This window comes from Gorilla gorilla, chromosome 1 (genome assembly GCF_029281585.2).
Source record: "Gorilla gorilla gorilla isolate KB3781 chromosome 1, NHGRI_mGorGor1-v2.1_pri, whole genome shotgun sequence".
Classification (NCBI taxonomy): domain Eukaryota; kingdom Metazoa; phylum Chordata; class Mammalia; order Primates; family Hominidae; genus Gorilla; species Gorilla gorilla.
In genome coordinates this window covers 72351868-72375233 of record NC_073224.2, presented here as the reverse complement: position 1 = coordinate 72375233, position 23366 = coordinate 72351868, and the positions used below count along the sequence as shown (strand labels likewise).

General features: G+C 41.7%; 1 protein-coding gene across 1 annotated transcript in view; it reads left to right on the top strand.

Annotated features, from left to right (window-relative positions):
- The first annotated feature begins 893 nt into the window (after positions 1 to 893).
- C1H1orf21 (chromosome 1 C1orf21 homolog) overlaps positions 894 to 23366 on the top strand; it is a 232330-nt gene continuing 209857 nt past the window's right edge. Inside the window, exon 1 of the mRNA XM_004028042.5 lies at positions 894 to 1347. The gene's annotated coding sequence lies outside the window, so the exon portion shown is untranslated. The remainder of the gene's footprint in view (positions 1348 to 23366) is intronic.

The window sequence follows — 23366 nt, the reverse complement described above, 5'->3', positions numbered from 1 at the left end:
AAGATCAATTAGGTGCACACAAGAAACACCCAATATGCCAGGGAAGAGAAAAATACCCTTTTCCAGAGGGTGGGAAATTGATTGAGCTTCTATGAGGGTCCACAAAGAACTGGACGGATGCAGTGGTGGATGGCGATCTCTCTGGACCACTCCGGACGCGCCCAGCACACGCAGCCTACGCCTTTAGGTCCTAGGAGGCTGAGAAGGGTGGGGAGAGGGGCGCAGCACGATCTTGTGTCTTTCCTCCCCGTGCCGCCTCTACCGAATCGCGGATGCTTCATTAATCTTGCAGGCGCCGCAGCTCGGGTCAGTATGGAGGCGGATCGGTGGCAGGGCCCGGGCCTCTGGGCTGCGCCCGCCCGTTCAGCCTGGCCTGGGAGGGGAGCGGCCGCGCGGTGGGCCAAAGACGCCCGGCCTTCCCTCCGTCTGCTTCCAGCAGGCACAGCCCGGAGGCTGGGCTCAGGGGCTGACCCGAATCTCCCCTAGAGCTGGGCCCACCCGGCTGCCCCCCGAGCAGCCTCGCCGCTCCCACGCCACCGCCCAAGTGACAGGCCCGGGAAGGCCGGACGGGACGCAGTCTTCCCGCCGGGGTCTTCCCTCCGGCTGGCCGGCCGCTGCAGGGCGCGCGCGCACACACACGTACACACACACACACACACACCCCTACACACACACACACACACACACACACACACACACACACACACACACACACACACACACACACACACACACACACACACACACACACACACACACACACACACACACACACACACACACACACACACACACACACACCCGCCTCCTTCCCGCCCCGCAGCCCTAGCAGCCCCCAACCCGCTCCCCAGCGCGCTGCGCCCCGGCGGCCTCCGCAGGCCCCGCCCCGGGGAGGAGAGCCAGGCGCGCGCGGGAGCTAGGCTCGGGGAGGGGCCGGCGGTGGGGGAGTGTCTGCTGCCCCCGCCCCTCGAGTGAGTGACTGAGCGAGGAGCTCCCCTCCCTCGCTCGCTCCTCGCAAGCTCCCGCTCGCTCCCTGCCCACTCCCGGGGGAACGTTCCGTGCTGCGGCCGCCGCGGCCGCTGCTTCTTTCACACTTTAGTTGGGAGCTGCGCGCCGCGCTCAGTTACTGGAGAGCTGGCCGCGCGCCGCCGCCTCCCGCACGCTTGCACGCGGGCCCGGCTTCGGGGTTTTGGGTTCTTACTCCAAGCGGCGGGGAGGAGGGGGAGCCCCGGACACACTGTGGGGAGGAGGAGGAAGAAGAGGAGGAGGGAGGAAGAAAAAAGACGAGGAGGACAGGGGCGGGGGGCGGGAGGCTTGCCACCTTCAGCCCCCCCGCGAACGCCCAAGGTAAGCGTGAGCCATTGCCTGCTCTGGGGCGGGGGGAGCTGGCGGTGCAGCCCGCCCCGGCTCGGCTACCCGGGCATCCCCGGGTGGGCAGGGAGGGAGGCCTGCGGGGTGTCTGCCGCACGGAAGGGATGGGAGCCGCGGTCGTGGCGCTGCCTGCGCGGGGCCCGGGCCGGGGCTGCTGCTGGTGCGGGGCTGGCGGGGCTGCTGCCAGGGACGGAAGCTGGGGTGGGGGAGCCGCGAGGGGCGTCTGCCGGCCTGGGCGGAGGGGCTGGGATGTGGTCGGGGCTGCTGACGACTTTCGTCACATCGAGGCCTGGGTGGCTGGTGTTAGACACCCCTCCCTTCCCACCCGCACCCTGCCGCCCTCAGCCTTCCTGCTCTCCTCTAGCTTTACATGTAGCCACCGTACTTTGCAAGCCAGAGCTTGAAAGGAAAAACACAATTTAGGATCCTTTGCTAAGTATCCCAGTCCCTTCTCCCGCTCCGACTGATTGATGTGTTTGTGTGGGTGGTTTGACCCCCGGGATTTCTGAAGTTTTGACCTTTTTGGGGTGGCTCGTTTCGGTGCATCTGTTTGCCCACCTCGGTGTATTTATTATTCGTGCCCATGCGAGGCAGCCAGAGGGTGCTTGGTTATTGTACACGAAACAGATTTCACTCTCCTCTGCAGGCAGTTCGCGAAGTGCCGCTGCCGCGGCTGCCTTTGGTCTGCTGGTTAATGTCCTTTCCCTATCATCCACCCTGCTCCCTCCCTCTACGGAGGGTTAGTTTTTGTTTTTGTTTTTGTTTTTTCCTTTCCACTTACTGTTTGTGTGAGAGAAGTCCTGGGCTTAAGGGCTCTCAGCACTCGTTCATTTCTCTTCTAAAGCTCTGAATGGCTCAGGCATGTCGTTAAAATTTGGGGTGGTCCTCTTTGCTCCAAGAGTTGCATGGCCAAAGATAAAAATATGCACACATAAACACGCATTAATTCTGAGAGACGGCAAGCAGTTTGAGAGAGAAATAATTTGTTTTCAATAGGAAGTCGGTGACCTATGGGATCTCTTCCATTGCCTGTGGGTTAGGAAAATTGTTTTAAAATAGATAGTGCTTGTGTTGTCCGTGGCTGGAAGACAGCCATAGTTCAGTTACTGAAGCAACTCTGAAAGTGATACACCCTGGGCACCCAGAACCTCAGTAAAGACACACGTAGTCTGACTCAGATGTTAGGAAGGGGACTGACACACCATAGATTCCATGGAGTATTTTTTTCTTTTTTTCTTTTTTTGTAGGAGACTGTCCAGACCGTTTGGGGAAATGACAAGTTCATTACACAGACAGATGTAATGAACACCTCCCTATTCAAGGAGATGGGTTCAGCTTCTGCCTAATAGGAATAACCTTTTGATTTGATAGAATTGGAATGTACCAGGATAGAAACAAACATAGGTGGAGTGGGCCTGAGCTACTTCAGCACTGTTGTGGGGAGAAGGTGATGTTTCTGAAGGGTCTTTTAAGTTCAAGATGCTGAATTTGGAGTTTTCTCCCCTTTTTCATATTGTCTAGAGCTGGATTGTAGGATCAATAGAACATGTTCCATGTTGGCTGTTTGGAAATGCAATTGTCAGACATGGAAATTAATTTGGATTGGATCACCTATTTTTGTTTTGCTACTTACAAAGTAGGAAGTACCAGTGATAGGACAACTGAGTGTATTTATAGGCGTTAAACCAATGCTGGGACTGGTACTTCACAGATCACAAATGCAGCGTTGAAATAGGATGTCACTCAATGTTTACTGCTGTGCAAACCTGCTTCAGAGAACAGTCCTAGAGGCTTCTAAAAAGGGCAACAAAGACCAGTGCGCTCAGCTCTTGGGTGGGAGGGTGCCTGAGGAGGGGCGGGGTGCTTCTGTTGTCTAGCTTTGTCACAACTGGGCATGTTTCCAAAGAAAAATGGCCTTGGGTGGTAGAGAGGTCTCACATCCTCCAGTGTTAAAAGTTCATCCTAGAAGGACCTTAAAGTTCCAGCTTTCCTTCTCAGGGTTGACTTAATTTAACTCCGAGTTTAAAAAACTGATAATTTTGTTTTCTTGGCTAGACATTTATCCCTCCTCCGCCCCATCTCACTTTATCATTCAACATGGGTTTCTGGGAATTAATAGGCCACTGTCTGAAGGGGTTTGAGCTTCTTGAAGAATCACAGGGCATCATTCAAGAGCTTTGGTACTATTTGCTATGACTTATTCAAAAATCCTACTAAGGAGGAAGGTGGTTTGCTCTATTATAATTTCCAAGTGAATCATGCCTCAGCACTGTGTTGCCTTTGTGACCAGGCAAGCTTTGAGTTTTACATTCTGAGTGGCTTGCTCCAGGCTCTAAGCAGCCCCCTTCTATAAGACGTTTTTTTTGTTTTTGTTTTTTGTTTGTTTGTTTTTGTCTAAAGGAGACACCAAAGGCTGGGAGAGGGAAAGTCATGTCACCTTCCAATAGGGCAGGAGAAGGCAGGTGACATATTTACAGAAGAGTCCTAAGGTGATCAATATGACTGTCTTCATTTGAATTTATCAATACAACTTACAGCCATATAATGAGGCATCTTGTGTAGCTCACATGCTTAAGTACAGAGGTCTTGGGGTTCTGTATCCTTTGAAGTTTCCTTCCAGCTCTACTTTGAGTGTGGCCCTAACTAAAGGGTAATAGTACAGTAATTCCGGAGGGAGATTGTAGGATACTGCCAGTTAACAGAGAAATTGGTGAAACCTCACTGTCTTATGATACTTTGTTTTCCTCCAGCTTCTTAGAACCAAATATAAAGAGAGGAGAGAGCATTGCTTTGTTTGTATTTTCTCTCCTGATGTTTAGCTGGCATCTTAGAGTGTGGTCACTGCTCATTTCAGGTGATTTAAACTGTTTCATTCTGCACCTCCTCATGGGTGGAATGGAATCCAAACGCATCAAAGAGTTAGGAAAGGGTATGTACACATGGGTAAGCTTCAGACTCCAGCAAGTGCTCTGAGCAGCACAGTGCTGATTATCAATCAGGAGTGAGGGTATGGCAGGTCTGATCTTACAATGCAAGTTTACATGAAAATAATTTGTATGTGAAAGTTGATTTGCCTCCAGTTTTTTAGGAACATATTGACTACGTAAATCTACTTATACATCTAGTCAATCAGAATTCACTCAGAGATATTGGGTCGATCAGTCTTCAGGAAAATATACATCTCCTAAAAATACTATTTTGGAAATGGATATAGTGAAGCCTCCCTCCCAAGGTGAGGGAAGGGTTACATGATATATAATACAGGTTGGAGGACCCTACACAATGTACGTGGTGGGTACTCAGATGACCTTTTTTTTTCCAGCTTTACTGTGTAAAGATACTTTTATGAATAGGCTTTTAGCAAACAAATACATCTTTGGCCACTTTATGGTCCTTCTTTGAGCCTCAATTTTAAAAGTCCCATAGCATGCAGTAAATAAAAATTATGCTTAATTGGGTTCTTCATAAAACACAAAAAGCAGATTGCAATAGACCAGTATAAAGTACTGCTTAGAAAACTGAAAAAACAGGGATAAGGCTTGTGTACAAGAAAAATTGCAACAGTGAAACTATATTTTAAAAAATGGTGACAGTTTTGACTTCCAGAGATCATAATTCAAGAGCTTATCTGAAGTGGCATGTAAATTACATACATACATATTTTTTAAAGTAGGCAATTATTTAGCTTGACTGTCTCGGTTCTGAAGTTTAATTTTACAAGTTATAGTTGCAACAAGAAACAACATGACATGCTGTGGTTATGCAATTATGACAAGAGTGGTTGGAGGTAAACTGGGCTAGGATAAACATAGAAATGAGCACAAAACAGTGTCTCCAGTCACCAGGTATTAAGAACTTTCTTTGCTTTTTTATTAACTATATTACTAGAAAATGTATTTCCCAGGTTGTAGGCTAATCACCTAAACTAATGATTGCTTTCTCTTACATTTGTGAAAGGAGATGCAGCTTCCCCAGTCTAAAATGGAAGCTGAGAAGACTAATTGGCCAAGCTACTGGAAGGCTAGGCCCTTTTGCTCATCTCAGCAACCCCCATAGCAGCTAGCACACTACTTTGCACTTGGAAGTCACTCAATGAGTGATTGAATGGAATGGAATTTACCAAATTAGTTAAGATCTGCAATGTGTCAAAATTTCCTTGGAGAAATACATTAGATGTGGACTTAAGTTTTAATAAATGTGTATGGTAGTTTATTAAGAGCCCCATATTATGCCTCAGGTAGGATTTTTAAATGTTGAGACACATTTGACAGGAAACATACCAAGCATGATGTCCTCTCAAATTATTGAAATTTCTTTCTTTTTTTTTTTTTCGAGACGGAGTCTTGCTCCGTCACCCAAGCTGGAGTGTAGTGGTGCAATCTCACTGCAATCTCCACCTCCTGGGTCCAAGCAATTCTCATGCCTCAGCCTCCTGAGTAGCTGGGATTACAGGCAGGTGCCACCATGGCTGGCTAATTTTTGTATTTTTAGTAGAGACAGGGTTTTGCCATGTTGGCCAGGATGGTCTTGATCTCTTGACCTCAAGTGATCTGCCCACCATGGCCTCCTAAAGTGCTGGGATTACAGGCATGAGCCACCGCGCCCGGCCCCCAAATTACAAGAATTTCTAGTTAGGAGCATCTTGATTTGGAATAGATATAATTTCTGTATTTGACAGGCGTTCCTTCCCTTATGATTATTTGCCTCAGGGATTCGGTGAATAACAGTGCCTAATATTTATAGTGTGCCTTATGGTTTTCAAAGTCCTTTCATGTACCCTGTCTCATTTGACGTTTGGCTGCAGCCGTAGCAGTCAGGATTTTCCATGCTGGGATCTTTCCCAGAATGTGCCTGGATCAAGGAGTGCTGGAGAGGTCCAGGGAAAGCTCAGGAAGCCCTCCACCTCTTGATTTATTAGATTCACTGCTGCTCCCTCTAAGATAACCTGAATAAAGCAGGAGCTAAACAGTGTGTACACATGGACGTTTAGAGTGGAATAATAGACACTGGAGACTCCAAAAGATGGGAGGATGGGAGGGCGGCGAGGGTTGAGAAATTACGTATTGGGCACAATGTACACTATTTGGGTGATGGGTACACTAAAACCCAGACTTCACCACTACACAATATGTCCATGTCACAGAACTGCACTCCTATCATCTAAATCTAAATTTTAAAAAAATAATAACTGAAGTAAAGGAAAGTTGAGACCTGTTAGTGCACTGAGCCCACTCAGGCTCCCAGCATCCAGTGGCTTTCCCCCTACACCTGTTCTGTCTCTTGGGCTGGCTTTGGCCTCTTAGTCCACCTTGGACAAGTATCCCTTTCATCTATCACTTCCTTTCTGAAGATTTTTCATGTTTTTCTGGCCCATAGATTTTTATCCATAGAAATTCCTCCTTTTTTTTTTTTTTTTTTTCTTGAGACAGGGTTTCATTCTGTCACCCAGGCTAGAGTGCAGTGGCACAATTTTGGCTCACTGCAACCTCTGCCTCCCTGGCTCAAGTCATCCTCCCACATCAGACTCTTGAGTAGCTGGAGCCACAGGTGCACACCACACACCTGGAGAGTGTTTTTGTTTTTTTCTAGAGACGAGGTCTTGCCATGTCGCCCAGGCTGGTCTGGAACTCCTGAGCTCAAGCGATCCCCCTGCCTCAGCCTCCCCAAGACCACCGCAGCATCAGCCACTGTGTCAGGCTCCCTTCTGCTTCCTATCCCACACCTTACTTTTGCCTGCAAGACTTTATTGTCTGAATGTGTCTGAATGAGCTTTTCCAGTACAGTACTTTAACCGTATCTCCAGATCCACTGTCTATCTGGCTCCTCCCACCTATCTGCCTGACAGTAGACTTCTTGCTTCCAGCCCAGTGACTCCCTTCTTCCCTCAGGGCCCCTGTCCTACTTTGCCCCACGCCTCCTCCCTTCTTCCTCCCACCCACTTCTCTCCATCAAGCCTTTAGATCTTCCAGCACATACCTGCCTCTGCCTGTTTCTCAGGCTCCCGCCATCTCAACACATGTGTTTATAGTATTCATGAGTTGACATCCACATACTTTATACCTTGTAGAAAAGTGGAATTAGAGCACCCCCAAGTTTAGGGATCTTTCTGCCTTTGTTTTCATTTTTTATTCTAGTATTTTATATTGTTGACTTTGTAAGGCTCTTAAGCCATTTATTAGTAGGTGAGTACTTTGCTTCTTCACTTCACTTAGCTATTACGTTCTCCATTGGATAAGATAAAGGAAATATCTTGATGATTATTGTTATTTTAAAAGATTTGGACAACAAATCTGGAAAAGCATTCCAGAGATTTTCATAATAGCACCATAGGAAGACTTTATTACACACCAAATTCGGCTTGCTAATCACAAAAGTAGAATGGTTTATTTAATTTCATCTTCATTACCTTTTTTTTTCTCCTTTGGTTAAGTAAATGTTGGTTAAATAAGTATTCCTGCAACTTGAACTAATTTTTTTCCAATTTGTTATAATTTTACTGCTCTCCATGAAAATTTTATAAATTCATGGGACACATTTATGCCAAGCAAAGATTCTTTAGCTAACACCTAATGTTGTTGGTTTCCTCTATAAGTTTGTAGCCTATATCAGCCCTATCAGTAGGGTCAGTGGGGAAAAAAGTAAACTGAGCACTACTACTGGAAAAATATATCCCATTGACTCACTACATATGAATTTGGATTGGTCTTTTTAGAAAACTACTTCAAAAGTAGATCCAACATTTGTTATGCAATATCCTGAGTGCTTTAGGGCTTTTGGAAAAAGGTACTTTAAAGCAGAACAGGGAGATGATGGTTTTTAAGTAATAATTCCTTTTCTTGGATGGATCTGTATTTTATTTGAGTGTCATGGATACTGCAGCAGTTTCAGTTCATTGTTAAACCACATGTTAGAATATATTTTACTTCGCCTGGTGACTTATGGTTTTTCCCACCTGAACTGGGTGGGGAAAGGCAATTGAGAAGTTTTTTTCACTGAAGTGTGGGAACCTTTTTCATACCCATCATCATAGGTATAAGTGCTAAGGGATGTACTCTCAACAAACCATGACATGCATGCATATCATAGCCATTCCTAAAAGCTTCTTCCTGAATTCCACAGTTGACAAGGAGGTCTAGTAGAGCCCCTGTATTAGCACTATGTCCTTTTACATGAGACAATTGAAAGGCCAGGTGTAAAGTAAGGAGATGCTGCGGGCTGCCAGGCTGTGATTTGCAGGAAACTTCTCAAAGACACAGATAGTCAGGGTGACTTCAGCGGTTCTATCTCAAAGTTCTGCCAAAAGCAGTTTTTCTAAGATAATTTTGTTAACAGTTCTTGCAATTAATAGGTTATAAGGAATAAGCAACATATATCTCATTATATGTTTCAGGTGGATAATATTTTGGTGAAGGAAGTGAGAATCCAGAACATCTCTTGAGTTGCTTAGTAGTTGCTGAAAATTCAGATATTCTGGTTTGTGCCAGAAATTCATGACAGTCTAGATGCGACTCCCAAAACAAATTTTATGCCTCCCTTCCATGGCCTCCCCAACACCCACCCCTGCCTCACCCTGGGATATCCTTCTTCCCCTCTACTGTGTCTCTTGAGATCCAAGATATTTCTCAAATCTCGCTTCAAATCCCACCTCCTCCAAGGAGCCCTTTTTCTGCTATAAGAGTGGTTTCTCCCTTACCTTCCATGAACTGCTGTAATACTTATTTTAGGCTTAGTTTATTTTATTATTAGTTTTGATTTTTATTATATATATTTTTGTCACCAGCCAAATGTAAACCCTTCTATTGTGCCCACTGGGCCTTAAAAGTAGATTGGTCTAAATAAGCAGTTATTGATTGATTGACAGCTTGTCATTGATCCTGAGGCTTACAGTTTCTGTCTATGAAGACCTTGCTCCCGTTTGAAGCCTTCTTTAATATAATGAGGAAGTATAGTCTGGAATGAGAAAAGATAATATAAATTTTTAAATTCCTTTGTTGGCCAGGGTTAAGGCATCTAATCTTTGTTATTCACTCAGATAATTTATTGAACAAACATTGACTTTTGTTAATGATGTTTTGTGTCATTTCTGGTGCCTGGGACTGGAGAGATGCTGGAGATAGATAAAAAGGCCTGGCCCTGCCTTTGTGGAGTTCTCAGACAAGCGGGAGAATTGATATGCGAACACATGATATGAGGTGAATAGACAAAGGTGCTTTGGGAGTTGAGATAAGAAAGCACCAAGCTCTGTTTAGTGGGAAGCAGACTGTGCATCCCAGTTTCCCTGGGGCAGTCCTGGCTTATTCCCACTGTCCAACGTAGTTAATAATAGTGTTCCCTTTACTCTCAAAAGGATCTCAGTTTGGACAATAAATGATGACTCCCCAACATCGAGGAGTCATAAAAGGCATCACAGAGAGGGATATATTTGGACTGACACTTGAAAGCTACCAGGAGTCCTCCAGGACACTGCTTAGATTGCCAAAAATACTGGGGACTAACACTGGTTTGCTAACTTTGAATTTTTTTTTATTTTACTATACACTCATAGACCAATTCTCTTACTGGCATTTGGGGATAAAGGGGTTTGGGGGCAGATGGAAATGAAGTAGGCCACTTCAAACAGAAGAAATGTAATGACGTGGAGCCATGTGGTTATGGATTGATGTCGCTGGACTTTCCACATATGATAGAGAGCAATGGGAGATGAGGCTGATGAACTATGCAAATCCTTTTAGGTCATGCTAAGAGTTTGGACTTTTTGCCCACAATATAAGCAGTGAGGGTCACTGAAAGATTATAAAGAGAGAAAAGACCTATTTTGTATGATGTTTGGTTCTCTATTGAGTATGGGTAAGAGACTGGAGGGGACAGAGATGAGTCAGAACAAGTGAACTGTAGTACTAACTAGGAGGGAGATACTGAGAACTGAAAATGGAGAAAGGGGACAGACAGAAGAAGGATTTAGGAAGCAGAACTGATAGGACTCAGTGAAAAATTGGGCAGGAGAGTGATAAAGGGGATAGAGTAAAGGATAATTGTAAAATTTCTGGTTGGATTATACTCTGAGCTGTGGAAGCTAATAGCCATTAGAGGGAAAGATAATTAACTCAGTTTGCAAGAGGTTGAGTTTCTGGTGTGTATGCTGTCTTAGATGGAGATATCTAACACGTAACTGAAATTCTGGTCTATAATTCAGAAGAGAGGGTTGGGATAGAATTATGAGTTTGCTGTCAGCTCAGTCATCATTTTCTCAGGGAATCATTCACTACATTTCCATGATGAGGTCAAATCCCTCTATTCTGCCCTCTTACCACACCACGTACCTCCTCTCCTTGTCTGTATGCACTTTCCAATATTGTAATTGCTCATTCATTTTTGAGTTTATTTGATTAATGCTAATAACATCCCCCCACCCCCCGCAACTGTAGGGCTCATGAAGGCAAGACTGTATTTGTTTTTGATCCTTTCGTATCCAAAGAACACCTGCCACACACTAGGGGCCCAGCACATATTTGTTGAATGGATGAATAAATCAGTGATTGAAAGAGTTTTTATAAATGTGATAGTTGAAGCTGTTGTGGTTCAGCATCAGTTTGCACAGGGAAAGTATGTAGAAGAAAACTAAACAGTGAGTTCTAGGGAACCCCAGTGTTTCAGAGGTGTGATAGAAAAGGATGGTGAAGGAGACTCAAACCAGGCAAGTGTGGTGTCTGTCAAAGAAAAGGGAGGATCAGGCAGTGGCATGTGGTCAGAATTGTTGTATGAAGAAGTAAAACAAATCTAAAGACATTTTCATAATGTCTGTTATTAAATAGATGTGGGAACATTTATTTGATGGGAAGATATCAACATGTTTTCTCACCATTAAAAAACTGTATGGCTGGCCGGGCACGGTGGCTCACGCCTGTAATCCCAGCACTTTAGGAGGCCAAGGCGGGCAGATCACAAGGTCAGGAGATCGAGACCATCCTGGCTAACACGGTGAAACCCCACCTCTACTAAAAACACAAAAAATTAACCAGGTGTGGTGGCGGGCGCCTGTAGTCCCAGCTACTTGGGAGGCTGAGGCAGGAGAATGTCGTGAACCCAGGAGGCAGAGCTTGCAGTGAGCCGAGATCGCGCTACTGCACTCCAGCCTGGGTGACAGAGTGAGACTTGGTCTGAAAAAAAAAAAAAAACAAAAAACAAAAAAAACAACTGTATGGCTACTTAGCATTGTAATATTATGTATTAGCTTATGCTGCATGCAAAGTTTAACGTTTTATCACTTTGTTAGTTTTGTATGTTTGGAATCTGAGTTTAGCCTTGTATAACTTACGCCAGCACCCAATGTAGTAAAAATTTGGAGCCATGGTTTGGGATGATGTTGAAAGTGCCAGTGTTTAATCATTGTGAATTTATAAGTGTGTGCGTTAATTTGTAAGGGGATTAAAAATACATGGGTATTTACATCCTACCAGATGAATAGCCATCAATTGTAAGAACACTTTAAGTTACAGCAAATGATTGCTATTTGATTCCAGAAGTGGAGGCTGAGAAGCAGTGTCATTAAAGGTTTGTAGTATAAATAGGGAAGCTTATTGCAGAGTATGTTTGTTACTCATTCTCGGACTCCACTGAGAGAGTCAAGGAGAGGTAGGTGAGGCAACATAATGTAGCGGGAAGAATGTGGGCTATGGATTCAGCGGATTCTATCCTAGTTTCGCCACCTCCTAACTCCAGATTAGTGATCTTGAATGACAACGGCAATAATTGACAATAGTAATAATGAAAGCTAACATGTACTGAGTGATGACTCTGTGCCTAGGTACTGTGCTGAGTACACTACATGCACTGTTCCTTTAATGCTTGCAGCAACTCTATGAGGAACCCACTACTGTTACCTCTTCTTTACAGACAGAGAATGACTAAGCCTCAGTGTGTTTAGGATCTTGATTAGGTCTTGTAGCTAATAGTGGTGGTGCCAAGACTGGAATCCGGGCTCTCCTACTTTAAAGTCAGGCTTTTAATTGTCAACTCCCAGCCAGTTCTGTGTTCTCTGCCCCCTTCCTCGTACACTCCTTTCTTCTCATTTACTGGTTCTTTATGAAGCAAATCAGACATTGTATTATCTGCTCTGTACATAATAGATTGTCATTTAACCACACAGGTATATTCTAAGAAATGTGTCTTTAGATGATTTCATCATTGTGCATACATCATAGAGTGTACTTACACAAACCTAGATGGTATAGCCTGCTGCACACATAGGCTATAGGATATAGCCTATTGCTCCTAGGCTATAGACCTGTACAATACATCTCTGTACTGAATACTATGGGCAGTTGTAACAAAATGGTATTTGTGTATCCAAACATCTAAATATAGAAAAGGTAAAATATGGTATAAAATATAAAAAAAGATATACCTGTGTAGGACAGCTCCATTATATAATCTTATGAAACCACAGTTTCATATCCATTGACCATTGCTGACCAAAACATGGTTATGTGGCACATGGCTGTATGTATTTCTAAAAGATACAGAGTCATTTTCCTTTTAAAATAATCATAATATTATTATCATGTCTAATTTCTAAGAGTAATTTCCTAATATCAAATATTTAGTCAGAAAGCAAATATCCTTGATTGTCATCATTTTTAAAAATTATTACTTTTTTGCGTTTTTGGGATCCAAACAATTTCCACACCTGAGAGATACATTTGTCTTATTTACAGTCTTCCTTTCCCTATTTTTATCTCTTTTCCTTCTCTGGAAGTTTATTTGTTGAGGAAACAGGGATTTGTCTATAGGATTCCCTGTATCCTGACTGCATCTTCTTTGTTGCTGTTTTTTATTATATTTCTCTGTTTCCTCATGTATTTCCTGTAAACTAGTAGTTTGAGCTAGACTGGAAGCTTATTAGAAATTTTTGGCAAGAGCACATCACAGGAAGTGTTATGTACTTCTTTTTTTTTTTTTTTTTTTTGAGACAAGGTCTGACTCTATTGGCCAGGCTGGAGTGTAATGCTGTGATCTCGGCTCACTGCAGCCTCTGCCTCCTGGGCTCAAGCCATCCTCCCACCTCAGCCTGTCAAGTAGCTGGGACTATAGGTGTATGCCACCACACCCAGCTAATATTTTGTAGAGAGGGGTTTTTGCCATGTTGCCCAGGCTGGTCTCGAATTCATGAGCTCAAGCAATCTGCCCACCTTTGGCTCCCAAAGTGCTAGGATTACAGGCATGAGCCACCACTCCTGGCCATGTTAGGTACTTCCTATTACATCACATCAGGAGGCACACATGCCTTCTCGTTTCTTCTTTTGTGAAGTTAAGTCTAACAGTGGATTTAGGTGTTGTTAGTCTGATCACAGGCCCTGTAAAAAACATTGATGCTATTGTGATTATTATTTAGTAAGGGTTATAAAATGGTGATATTCTGTCATCCCTTCTGCATTTCCTAGCTGGAATTTTTCTCTCAAGAAACCTTAACAACATCAACTATTTGTTACCCTGAGATATAGTTTATGTAGGAAAATTGATGCTTGGTTTTCTTTCTTCTGTTTAAACCAATATCAGAAATAATGAGCTGATTTTCTAGTAGCCTCTAGAGGAAACCAACAAGATTTTTTTTTAGTATCATTATGAACTTGTGGATTTTAACACAATTTATGTGTTTTAATCCCTTGCAGTTTATTTTGAAGCTCAAATTATTTTTGTGTCCAGTGTGAGACTCTTTAAATTGGCTTCTGAATCTTTTTGATGAGACGACAGTAGTTTTTGATAACATTTTTACTTTCTGGTTTAATAAGATATTTCAGATTTATTTTGTACTTTTTCTACCCCAGATCTTTTCAGTGGTAAACAGTATTTCGAGACCACAGTACAGTTGTTAGGGGTTCTTATTGCCTTTGAGCTGGTCATTGTTTTTAGGCCTTTTCAGTGGACAGAGTTCAGAAAAATATGTATGTGTACATATGTGTCCACTCAGATATATATGTGTGTGTGTGTGTTTGTATGTATGTGTATGTATGATATATATGTATATATGCATGTTTACATATTGTTTCTTTATTTCTTCCCTCTTAGCAAAAAGGTTGCCTACTGTAGTTCTGCACCTTGCATTTTGTACTTAACAGTATATTTCCAAGATCACTCTCTACCATGGGTAATTTCTCATTGCATTTTACAACTGCAGAAATTCTACTGTACAAATATACCATAATTATTCATTTGGATATATGGTTGTTTCTAATCTTTTGCTCTTACATTTTAGTGGGGAATGTTTGTTGTTGTTGTTGTTGTTGTTGTTGATGGGGGTTTATTTGTAAGTCAAACAAAGCCAGAATTGAAACTTCATTTAATTAACTAGATGGACAGTGGAATGAACAGTGATGCAGTAAACAGCTTTGTGAATATTTACATTCATATTCTTGCTGATTTATCTTTAAAATTGATTCCTAGAAGTGGGATCACTGGGTCAAAGGATAAATACATTTGCAGTTTTGCTAGACATTACCAAATTCCCTTCTGTGGGTGTTATGTGCTACATTATTTTGCATTCCCACTAACAAAATATGAGACTGCCTCTTACCCTAGAGCCCCACCAATAGAAAAACATTGTACAGCCTTTAGGTCTTAGCCATCTAACTGGTGAGAAATGATAGTCTAGTGTAATTTTAATTTGTATCTCTCTGATTCTGAGCTAGTTTCAGCTCTTTTTCATGTGTCTAGGGGTTTGCATTTCTTTTTCTATGAACAGTTTCTTCATTTTTTTGCCCATTTTTATAGAATTGTAGGTCTTTTTCCATTTTATTTTATTTTACTTATTTTTATTTTTTGAGATGGAGTTTCACTCTCGTTGCCCAGGCTGGAGTGCAGTGGCACCATCTCGGCTCACTGCAACCTCCACCTCCTGGGTTCAAGTGATTTTCCTGTCTCAGCCTCCCCAGTAGCTGGGATTACAGGCATGCACCACCATGCCCTGCTAATTTTTGTATTTTTCGTAGAGACGGGGTTTCGCCACGCTGGCCAGCCTGGTCTGGAACTCCTGACTTGGCAGATCAGGTGATCCGCCTGCCTCAGTCTCCCAAAGTACTGGGATTACAGGTGTGAGCCACGGCGCCCAGCCCCCTTTATTTTATATTAGGGATGACATCCCTAATATTTGGCAAATATTTTTCCCAGTTTATTATTTGTCATTTTTCTTTGATTATGGTGTTAAGCAAATTATTTTCTTTGGTGCAGTCAGTATTATCAGTGTTTCTTGATTGCCTCTTAGTTTTAAGTCATTGTTGGAAAAAATTTCCTTACATCCAGGTTATAGAGCAAGACATATGTAAATACAATACATGTGTAAATATTTAGTAGATACATTTACAGCAAAAAAAAACCCCAGGTGAAATTAATTTTAATAATATTTTTATTTAACCTAAAGTATCAAAAATATTATCATTTCAATAAGTAATCAGTATTTAAAAATATTAGTGAGATATTTTTCATTCTTTTTTCATGCTAAGTTTTTAAGAACTAATGTGTGTTTTATATATTTAACATATTTCAATTTGGTCACTAAATTTTCATCATAAATGCTTGATCTGTATTTAGGTTTCATAAAATTTACAGTTGAAAAAAGTAAATTCACATAACCAGGTTGTTCTAGTTGTACTTAAAAAGTTTTCCAATACCTAATTGAATATCCATTTTAAAATTTCAGTTAATTAAAATTAAATAAAACTGAAAATTTAGTTCCTCGGTCACACTATCTATATTTCAAGGTCTCAGTAGCCACATATGGATAATGGCTACCATTTTGGACAGTGCAGTTGTAGAGACAGGCATCTGTATTTTCTTTTAGTACTTGTGTGATTTTATCATGAACATTTACATGTATGAATTTATTTTGTTGTATGGTATGGAGAATGGATCTAATTTTTGCAACATGGCTATCTGGCATCACAAACCGCTTATTAAAAAGTCCATCTTTGGCCAGGCAGAAGGATCACTTGAGGCCAGGAATTTGAGACCAGCCAGGGCAATATAATGAGACCTCATCTCTTCAGAAAAATTTTATAAACTTAGTCGGGCATAGTGTTGCATGCCTGAAGTCCCAGCTACCCGGGAGGCTGAGGTGGGAGGATGGCTTGAACCCAGGAATTCAAGGTTACAGTGATTGTGCCACTGCACTCCAGCCTGGGTGACAGAGCAAGACCCTGTCTCAAAAAAAAAAAAAAAAAAAAAGTCCATCTTTTTCCCACTGATTTGAGATGTGCCCCCCTTATATAATTCATTTCTATACATAGTTGGCTGTATTTCTGCATTTTCTGTTTTCCTCTATTGGTCTGTCCCTTCATGTTCCAATACCCTACTGTTTTAATCACAGAGGTTGTACAGTATGTCTTCATATTAAAACCATGGCAAGACGCCATTTCGCGTCTACCAGATTGGCAAGTACCTGTCAATATTAAGTGTTTGGAAAAGGCATAGGGCAAAGGAAAGAAACATGCATACCATGCTGGTGAGAGTATAAGTTGTTAGAATAATTTTGAACAGACTATACCTTGTAAAGTGTTCCCCTGCTTCCCTTATCTTTCAGGGTAGCAGAGTAAAGGAGTAGGACAGGTAGCAAGGCTGGAGTGGGAGCAGTTTTGTCTAATAACTTCAGTTTGCCCTACTAATATTACTGTTTTCTTTACCAGTTGGATTGTGAAAAAGGTTGGGAAACACTGCCTTAAAAGAACTCTTAACATGTACAAGAATGCACAAAGTAACACTGTTGATAATACTGAAACCCTGCAAACAGTGTATATGTCTATCAACAGTGTAGTGAATAAAGAAATTGTGGTACATTCATATGAAACAATAGTAAGAGTAACCTACAACTGTGCATGCCAACAGGGATGAATTCAAAAGCATAAAGATTAGTGGAAAAGCAAAATAGAAGACTAATACAATATGATTCTATTTATGTAAAGTTCAAAAACGGCTAAAGTAATATATTGTTTAAAGATAGACTCATAAATTGGAAGACTGCTAAGAAAAGCAGGGGAAGATTAACAAAATGCAGAAGGATAATTAATTACTTCTGGGGTGAAGGGTATGTTGTGCTTGGGCAGGGTTATACATGAGACTTCAGAGGTGCTTGTGATGTTCTGTAGGTATGTACATAATTGTTCATTTGCTTTTATACATTAAATTATACATGTATTATGTGATTATTTCATAACAAAAGAGAAACAAAACAACAAAAACAAAAATCCAGACACAGGAATAGGCTAACCGAAACTCAAATAATTAAATTTATGCTTGAGAAAAACTTCTTTCTCAAGTGGAACACTTGGCTTTTAATTTTTTATTTAGTGGCAATAACTTTTTGATTGATTGTGTTAAAGATTGCAGATAGAAATTTCCTTTTAGTGTCTGGGTCAAGCAGTAAGAAATCTGTTATTGTGTATTATACACACATGAATGACAATTACATCACCAGGTAACAATTAAAGGTAGAGTCATGGGTACTTTAACACTAAGCAGTTTTTTGGTACCATTTATGCAAAATATCATCATAGCCAATTTTAACTTTATTCAGCAGGAGATTTTTGAAGGAACATAATAAATAGGAAATGTTTATTAAGGATATGTTATATGCCAGATATAGCACCTACATTAACTCATTTAATCGGATAATAGCCCATGAAGAATTAGATATGGTCTACATTTTACAGATGAATAAACTGATACTCAGAGAGGTTAAGTAGCTTGTCCAAAGTCACACAGGAAGTACATGATGGGATTTTAATGCAGGTTTATCTGTCCCCAAAGCCTGTGTTTTCAGCTTTCTGTTCCAGAGTATCTTGTTAAGAACTTCAGGTGCTAATCTCTACCTTTTCTCAGTGGAGTCCTTAGTCCATTTTGTGCTGCTATAACAGAACAACTGAGACTGGGTAATTTATAAAGAACAAAAATTTATTTCTCAAGGTTCTGGGGTCTGGGAAGTCCAAGGTCAAGGTGCTGGCAGGTTTGGTGTCTCATGAGGGCCCAGTCTTGGCTTCCAAGATGGCTCCTTGAATGCTGCATCCTCCAGAGGGGAGAAACGGGAAAGCAGAAGAGCCGAGAGAAAGTGAGAAAGAGGGCTGGAGTTGCGCTTCTTTTCTGGCACCAATTCTACCCATGAGAGTAGAGCCTTAATGGTGTAATCACCTCTTTAAACTCTTGCCTCTTAATACAGTTACAATAGCAATTCAATTTCAACATAAGTTTTAGAAGGAACAGACATTCAAACCATAGCAAGGCCCATCCCAGAAGGTATTTCTAAAGTCCAGAGAAGGAAATCCTTGAATAGATTGTGGCAGTTCTTCACAATAGCTAAGTGAATGTTAACATCAATTTTAAGCTTGCTTTTCTTTAGCGCCATTAAACAGTCACACTCTACCCCCTCGTGATGTGTCCTTTCATAGATTTGCTGGCCCTAAAGAATTTGACTGACTGGGCAGAGAGAGACCTGCTTGGATTTCTATTTGTTTGTTTTCTGATCTGAAGCCTTCCACGGTTTTCCATCCTCAAGATTACCCAGGACATTAAAACCTTTCTTGGCTAAGCCTGTGCAAAACCCTTGCATCCCATTTCTCCTTGCATTAAAATTTTATGTGTCTGTTTCTCCAGCCTGTCAAAATTTTAAAACCTTTTTCTTAATTCTTCAGAGATTACCTTATGTTATGCAAATTGTGATATCAGCAAATGAAACGTTCCCTGGTCTTTTATCTGAATCATTATTTGGCATGTTTTTATTAGACCCAGTGCTAATAATTCTTTTTTTTTTTTCTTTTTGAGACAGGGTCTTGCTCTGTTGCCCATGCTGGAGTGCAGTGGCACGATCACAGCTCATTGCAGCCTCAATCTCCCTGGCTCTATCAATCCTCCCACTGTAGCCTCCTGAGTAGCCTGGACTTCAGGAGTGTGCCACCATGCCTGGCAAATTTTTGTGTTTTTTGGAGAGACAGGGTTTCACTATGTTGCCCAGGCTGGTCTTGAACTCCCAGTCCCAAGCCATCTACCTGCCTCGGCCTCCAAAGTGCTGGGGTTACAGGTGTGAGCCACCACACCTGGCCCTAAAAATTCCTATTATGCTTTAAAGTTACATCATGTTTATCTTTGCAGTTCCCCCATTCTTGCTACCCCTACTTTCCACTGATATTTTTGCAGAGAGTGCAGCTGATGAAGAGGACAGGGTGGGAGGGAGCATTCAAATAAGCATTTGGTTGCTAGGGAACCTAGTTTACTCAGTAATTGTGACTTCCCAAAGTTGTTTAGAAATTACAGCAGAGCTGTTTGGAATCTCTGTCTATTCCTCTTTAGATTGGTGCTCCTCCAGCTTTGGAGCTGACTGAAGCTCCTAAAGTTATTCAGTCTCTTTCCCTGGGAGCTGTTAGACTTGCTTTTTCCAGGGACTGAAGTGACAAAAAATTTATTCTAATCAAAATGAGGTCAGTGTAAGAGTGAAGTTGGTGAATCCCTATCTTATCTTCTGATCTGTAGGGATATGTGTGCCTCTCCAAGCCCCAGCAGGAGAGTTTTTATAGTGATACTAAAACCCTCTTTATATCTTCCTTCTATTTTCATTATATTTGAGTGTCTACCAAGTTTCCTTTCGGTTGAAATGTCAAGAAAAATACTTTCTCTTAGTATTATCTCAAATGAGAATTTTATGATCTTCTGTGTGAAGATAAAATCTCTTACATGTGTTTTGATTTTTCACTTTTTTGGGGATAATTACATCTCAAATTAACCAAGTTAAAAATGAACTCAATAGAATAAAATAAACTCCTGTGATTAGCAAGGGAGTAAAATGAGTATATCTAGAAATGAAATGCACGTAAAATTCATCTTGGTTTTCTACTACTATGTTAAATTATATAACAACAATGCTGGGGCTCTTCTTTGGATCTTAAATATTGTCAATCACAAAGGTGGGATTAGACTGAGGGTGAGGGAGTAATTCTCTTTTAAGAGAAGGAAAAAAAACATTGATATTAATGATAAGTGTTGTTTTTTGGAAAATGAAATTTGTATTAGAGTTTGTGGTAGGCTATTTATTAAGTGGCATAGAGGATCATAACTGGGAGGGGAAGGAATTAAGCTGGGTTAACACTGCTGGTCTTCTCTATGCAGCCTGAAGACAACCTTGTAATTTACAGAAGTGCATTCAGAACATCTTTTCCTGATTGCTCCTTTAAAGGGCTATTCAGGAAGGACTGGAGCCTTACTATGTCTGTTACATTGTGCTTTAATGGGCCAGCTGCATGTGTATCTAAGGGTAAGGGAAATTTATGGAGGCCATGGTCCATATTTGAATGGGTTTGTCACAGTAAGTGTGTTTTTTCCTCCTTTCCACACTGCCTCCTACTCTGATTTTTCTTTTTATTTTTTGAGACAGGGTCTTGCCCTGTCACCCAGGCTGGAGTACAGTGGCATGATCACAGCTCACAGCAGCCTCAACTTCTGGGCTCAAGTGATCCTCTTGCCTCGGCCTACCAAAATGATGGGATTACAGGTGTGAACCACCATGCTAGGCCCTGATTTTTTTTCTGTTTGTTTTTCTAGAGACCGAGTCTTGCTCTGTCATCCAAACTGGAATACAGTGGCTCAATCATAGTAGCTTACTGCAGCCTCAGGCTCCTGGGCTCAAGTGATCTTCCCACCTTGCTTTAGCCTCTCCAGTAGCTGGGACTATGGGTGCACATCACTAGGCTTGGCTAATTTAAAAAAAATTTTTAGAGACAGGGTCTCGCTATGTTGCCCAGGCTGGTCTTGAACTCCTGGCCTCAAGCGATCTTCTCACTTTAGCATTCCAAGTTGCTGGGACTACAGGCATGAGCCACCACACCCCATACCTCCCCCAACCCCAATTTTTCTGTGGAATTGAGTCTTTAATGTGGAACTAACTGTGGCTAAAACATTTTACATGTCTAAAATGGGAAAAAATGAAATAGGTACCTAAATGGTATTTACCATAATTGAATGAATATGCAGCTACATTTGTCTGGTAACATGTAATGTGAAAAACTCAGAAAATCTCTCAGGTAAGATTTTCTTTTTAAGCTAAATGAGACTTTCCCCACGGGTCACATCCTGAGTTCTGCCGCATCCGCTTAGTGCAGCGTGTGCATCTGTTAAACAAATGAGTGCTCATGAGTCCAGAAATCCACAAACACCATTTCCCCCCAAAGCAAAGAAAATACATCACCTTGGATTATTTTGGTAGCTATAATAAATCTCTTACCTGCTTGCCTTTGAAGCATCATGACTTTTGTGGGGGAGTGGTGGGAGAAGAGGAAATAGAAGCATTTGAGGAAATATACTAGGTCTCTAGCAAATTATTCATGGCTGTTTGGATGCCAGATGAACAATATATTTGAATACTATTTATCCTTTTACAAAATGAAGTGTAAAGAACCCTAAAATAAAAAGTTATATATCTTGGTTGCGCTGATAGTCATGATAAACAGGAAACAGTTTGAAAAGGTCCCATGGTCTGGTTTCTGCACAGCATGGCCATATAAACTTCATTGCAGATGGGCTAATGGATGCCAGGTGAGAAAGGAAGCCCTAACCTTCCATATCAGGGTTTTAGAAACCATCAGGTGGGCCACAGACAGTCTGAGTTCTCATTTTCACTTTTTATTAACCTGGCCTCTATTTTTGTTACCTAAGATGATCGACATAAGACAGAGCAGCTGGAGAATTAATAACTCAATAGTGCTGAGATTAGGCAGCTAAGAATGAGAAAAGTGTCCTAAATAGAAATTGCAGCAATTCAGTATTTCCTCGCTGAGTAGGTAGATGACTCAATACACTTGGTAAAACATTAAAATTGCTCTATTAAGACTGGAATGTTGTGTTAATATTGTTACATCACAGTGGGGAATGGTTTATTTTTGTTGAGGGTGGTTTATTTGCAAATCAAACATAAAGCCTGAATGGAAACATTACTTTTCATTAAATAGACGGCCAGCCGAATGAACAGAGAAGGTGAGTGAATTTATTCTGCTGCAGCAGCCCAGGGCTTGGAGGGTTTGTGCTTGTAGGAAAATTCTGCCCCCAAAGAGACTTTCATATCCCATCCCATCAGTGAGAAATCACTGTTCTACTGGGCTTTTCATTGCCTTGCTTTTTTTCCCCATTATTTTGAATCCAGATCAACAAAGGTTATTATATGGGTCATTTGTTAGGGCCTGGAGCTTTGTTTGCTAAATTGAGCTATAAGTTAAACTGTTTACCATCAAGGAGGGATTTTTATCTGTGTTGAGTCTTTGTGAGGAGAGAGGAATCTCTGATAAGCTGCTAACTAGATAGAAAGTGAAGGCAATTCCCCTGAAGGCTTTACCACCCCTTGGGGATAGTCCGACCTTTGAAGAGGCAGTTGTGAGGCCGATCAGGTTTCACCGCCTTTTCTCCAGCATCCCAATCTGATGAAGTCTCATGCATAATAAAAATGGCACATTAGGGTCCTTTTATTTAATTCTCACAATGCTTCCCCCAGAACATTTTAGAACAAAGTCTGTGCCTTAATCACATGGCTGTTCTCACAGTGACCTAATGGGTTTGGATGTCAGCATTGGTCCTAGAAGAAACTACTGAGTTATTTCAGCTGAGAAGGTGAAATATGGGTAGTTTCCAACACTTCCATTTCCTATTCAGCACTTTTTTGTTCATTCTTTCTCAGTTTTCAAAGAAAGCTTCCTTTGGCATGTTTTCTAGTGCTGGGATGACCTGGGCCAGCAGTTGCCTAGACTAGGGTGGGAGCTTACTGTAGTTTCTTCTGGTCTAGATGAGTCACAGCTGAGAGGCCCAGAAAATCTGCTGTTTGTATTTGTCAGTGAGCAGGTCCTTCTTATGTTGGCATTGACCTTAATATTTGCTTTTTGTAGAAAGAAATAACCTTACAATATTGGGGAGGAAGTGAAATGAGGTACTAATGGAATGCTTGTGGGGTGAGGAATGTGGGCTGTGGGTAGGGGGAGGGG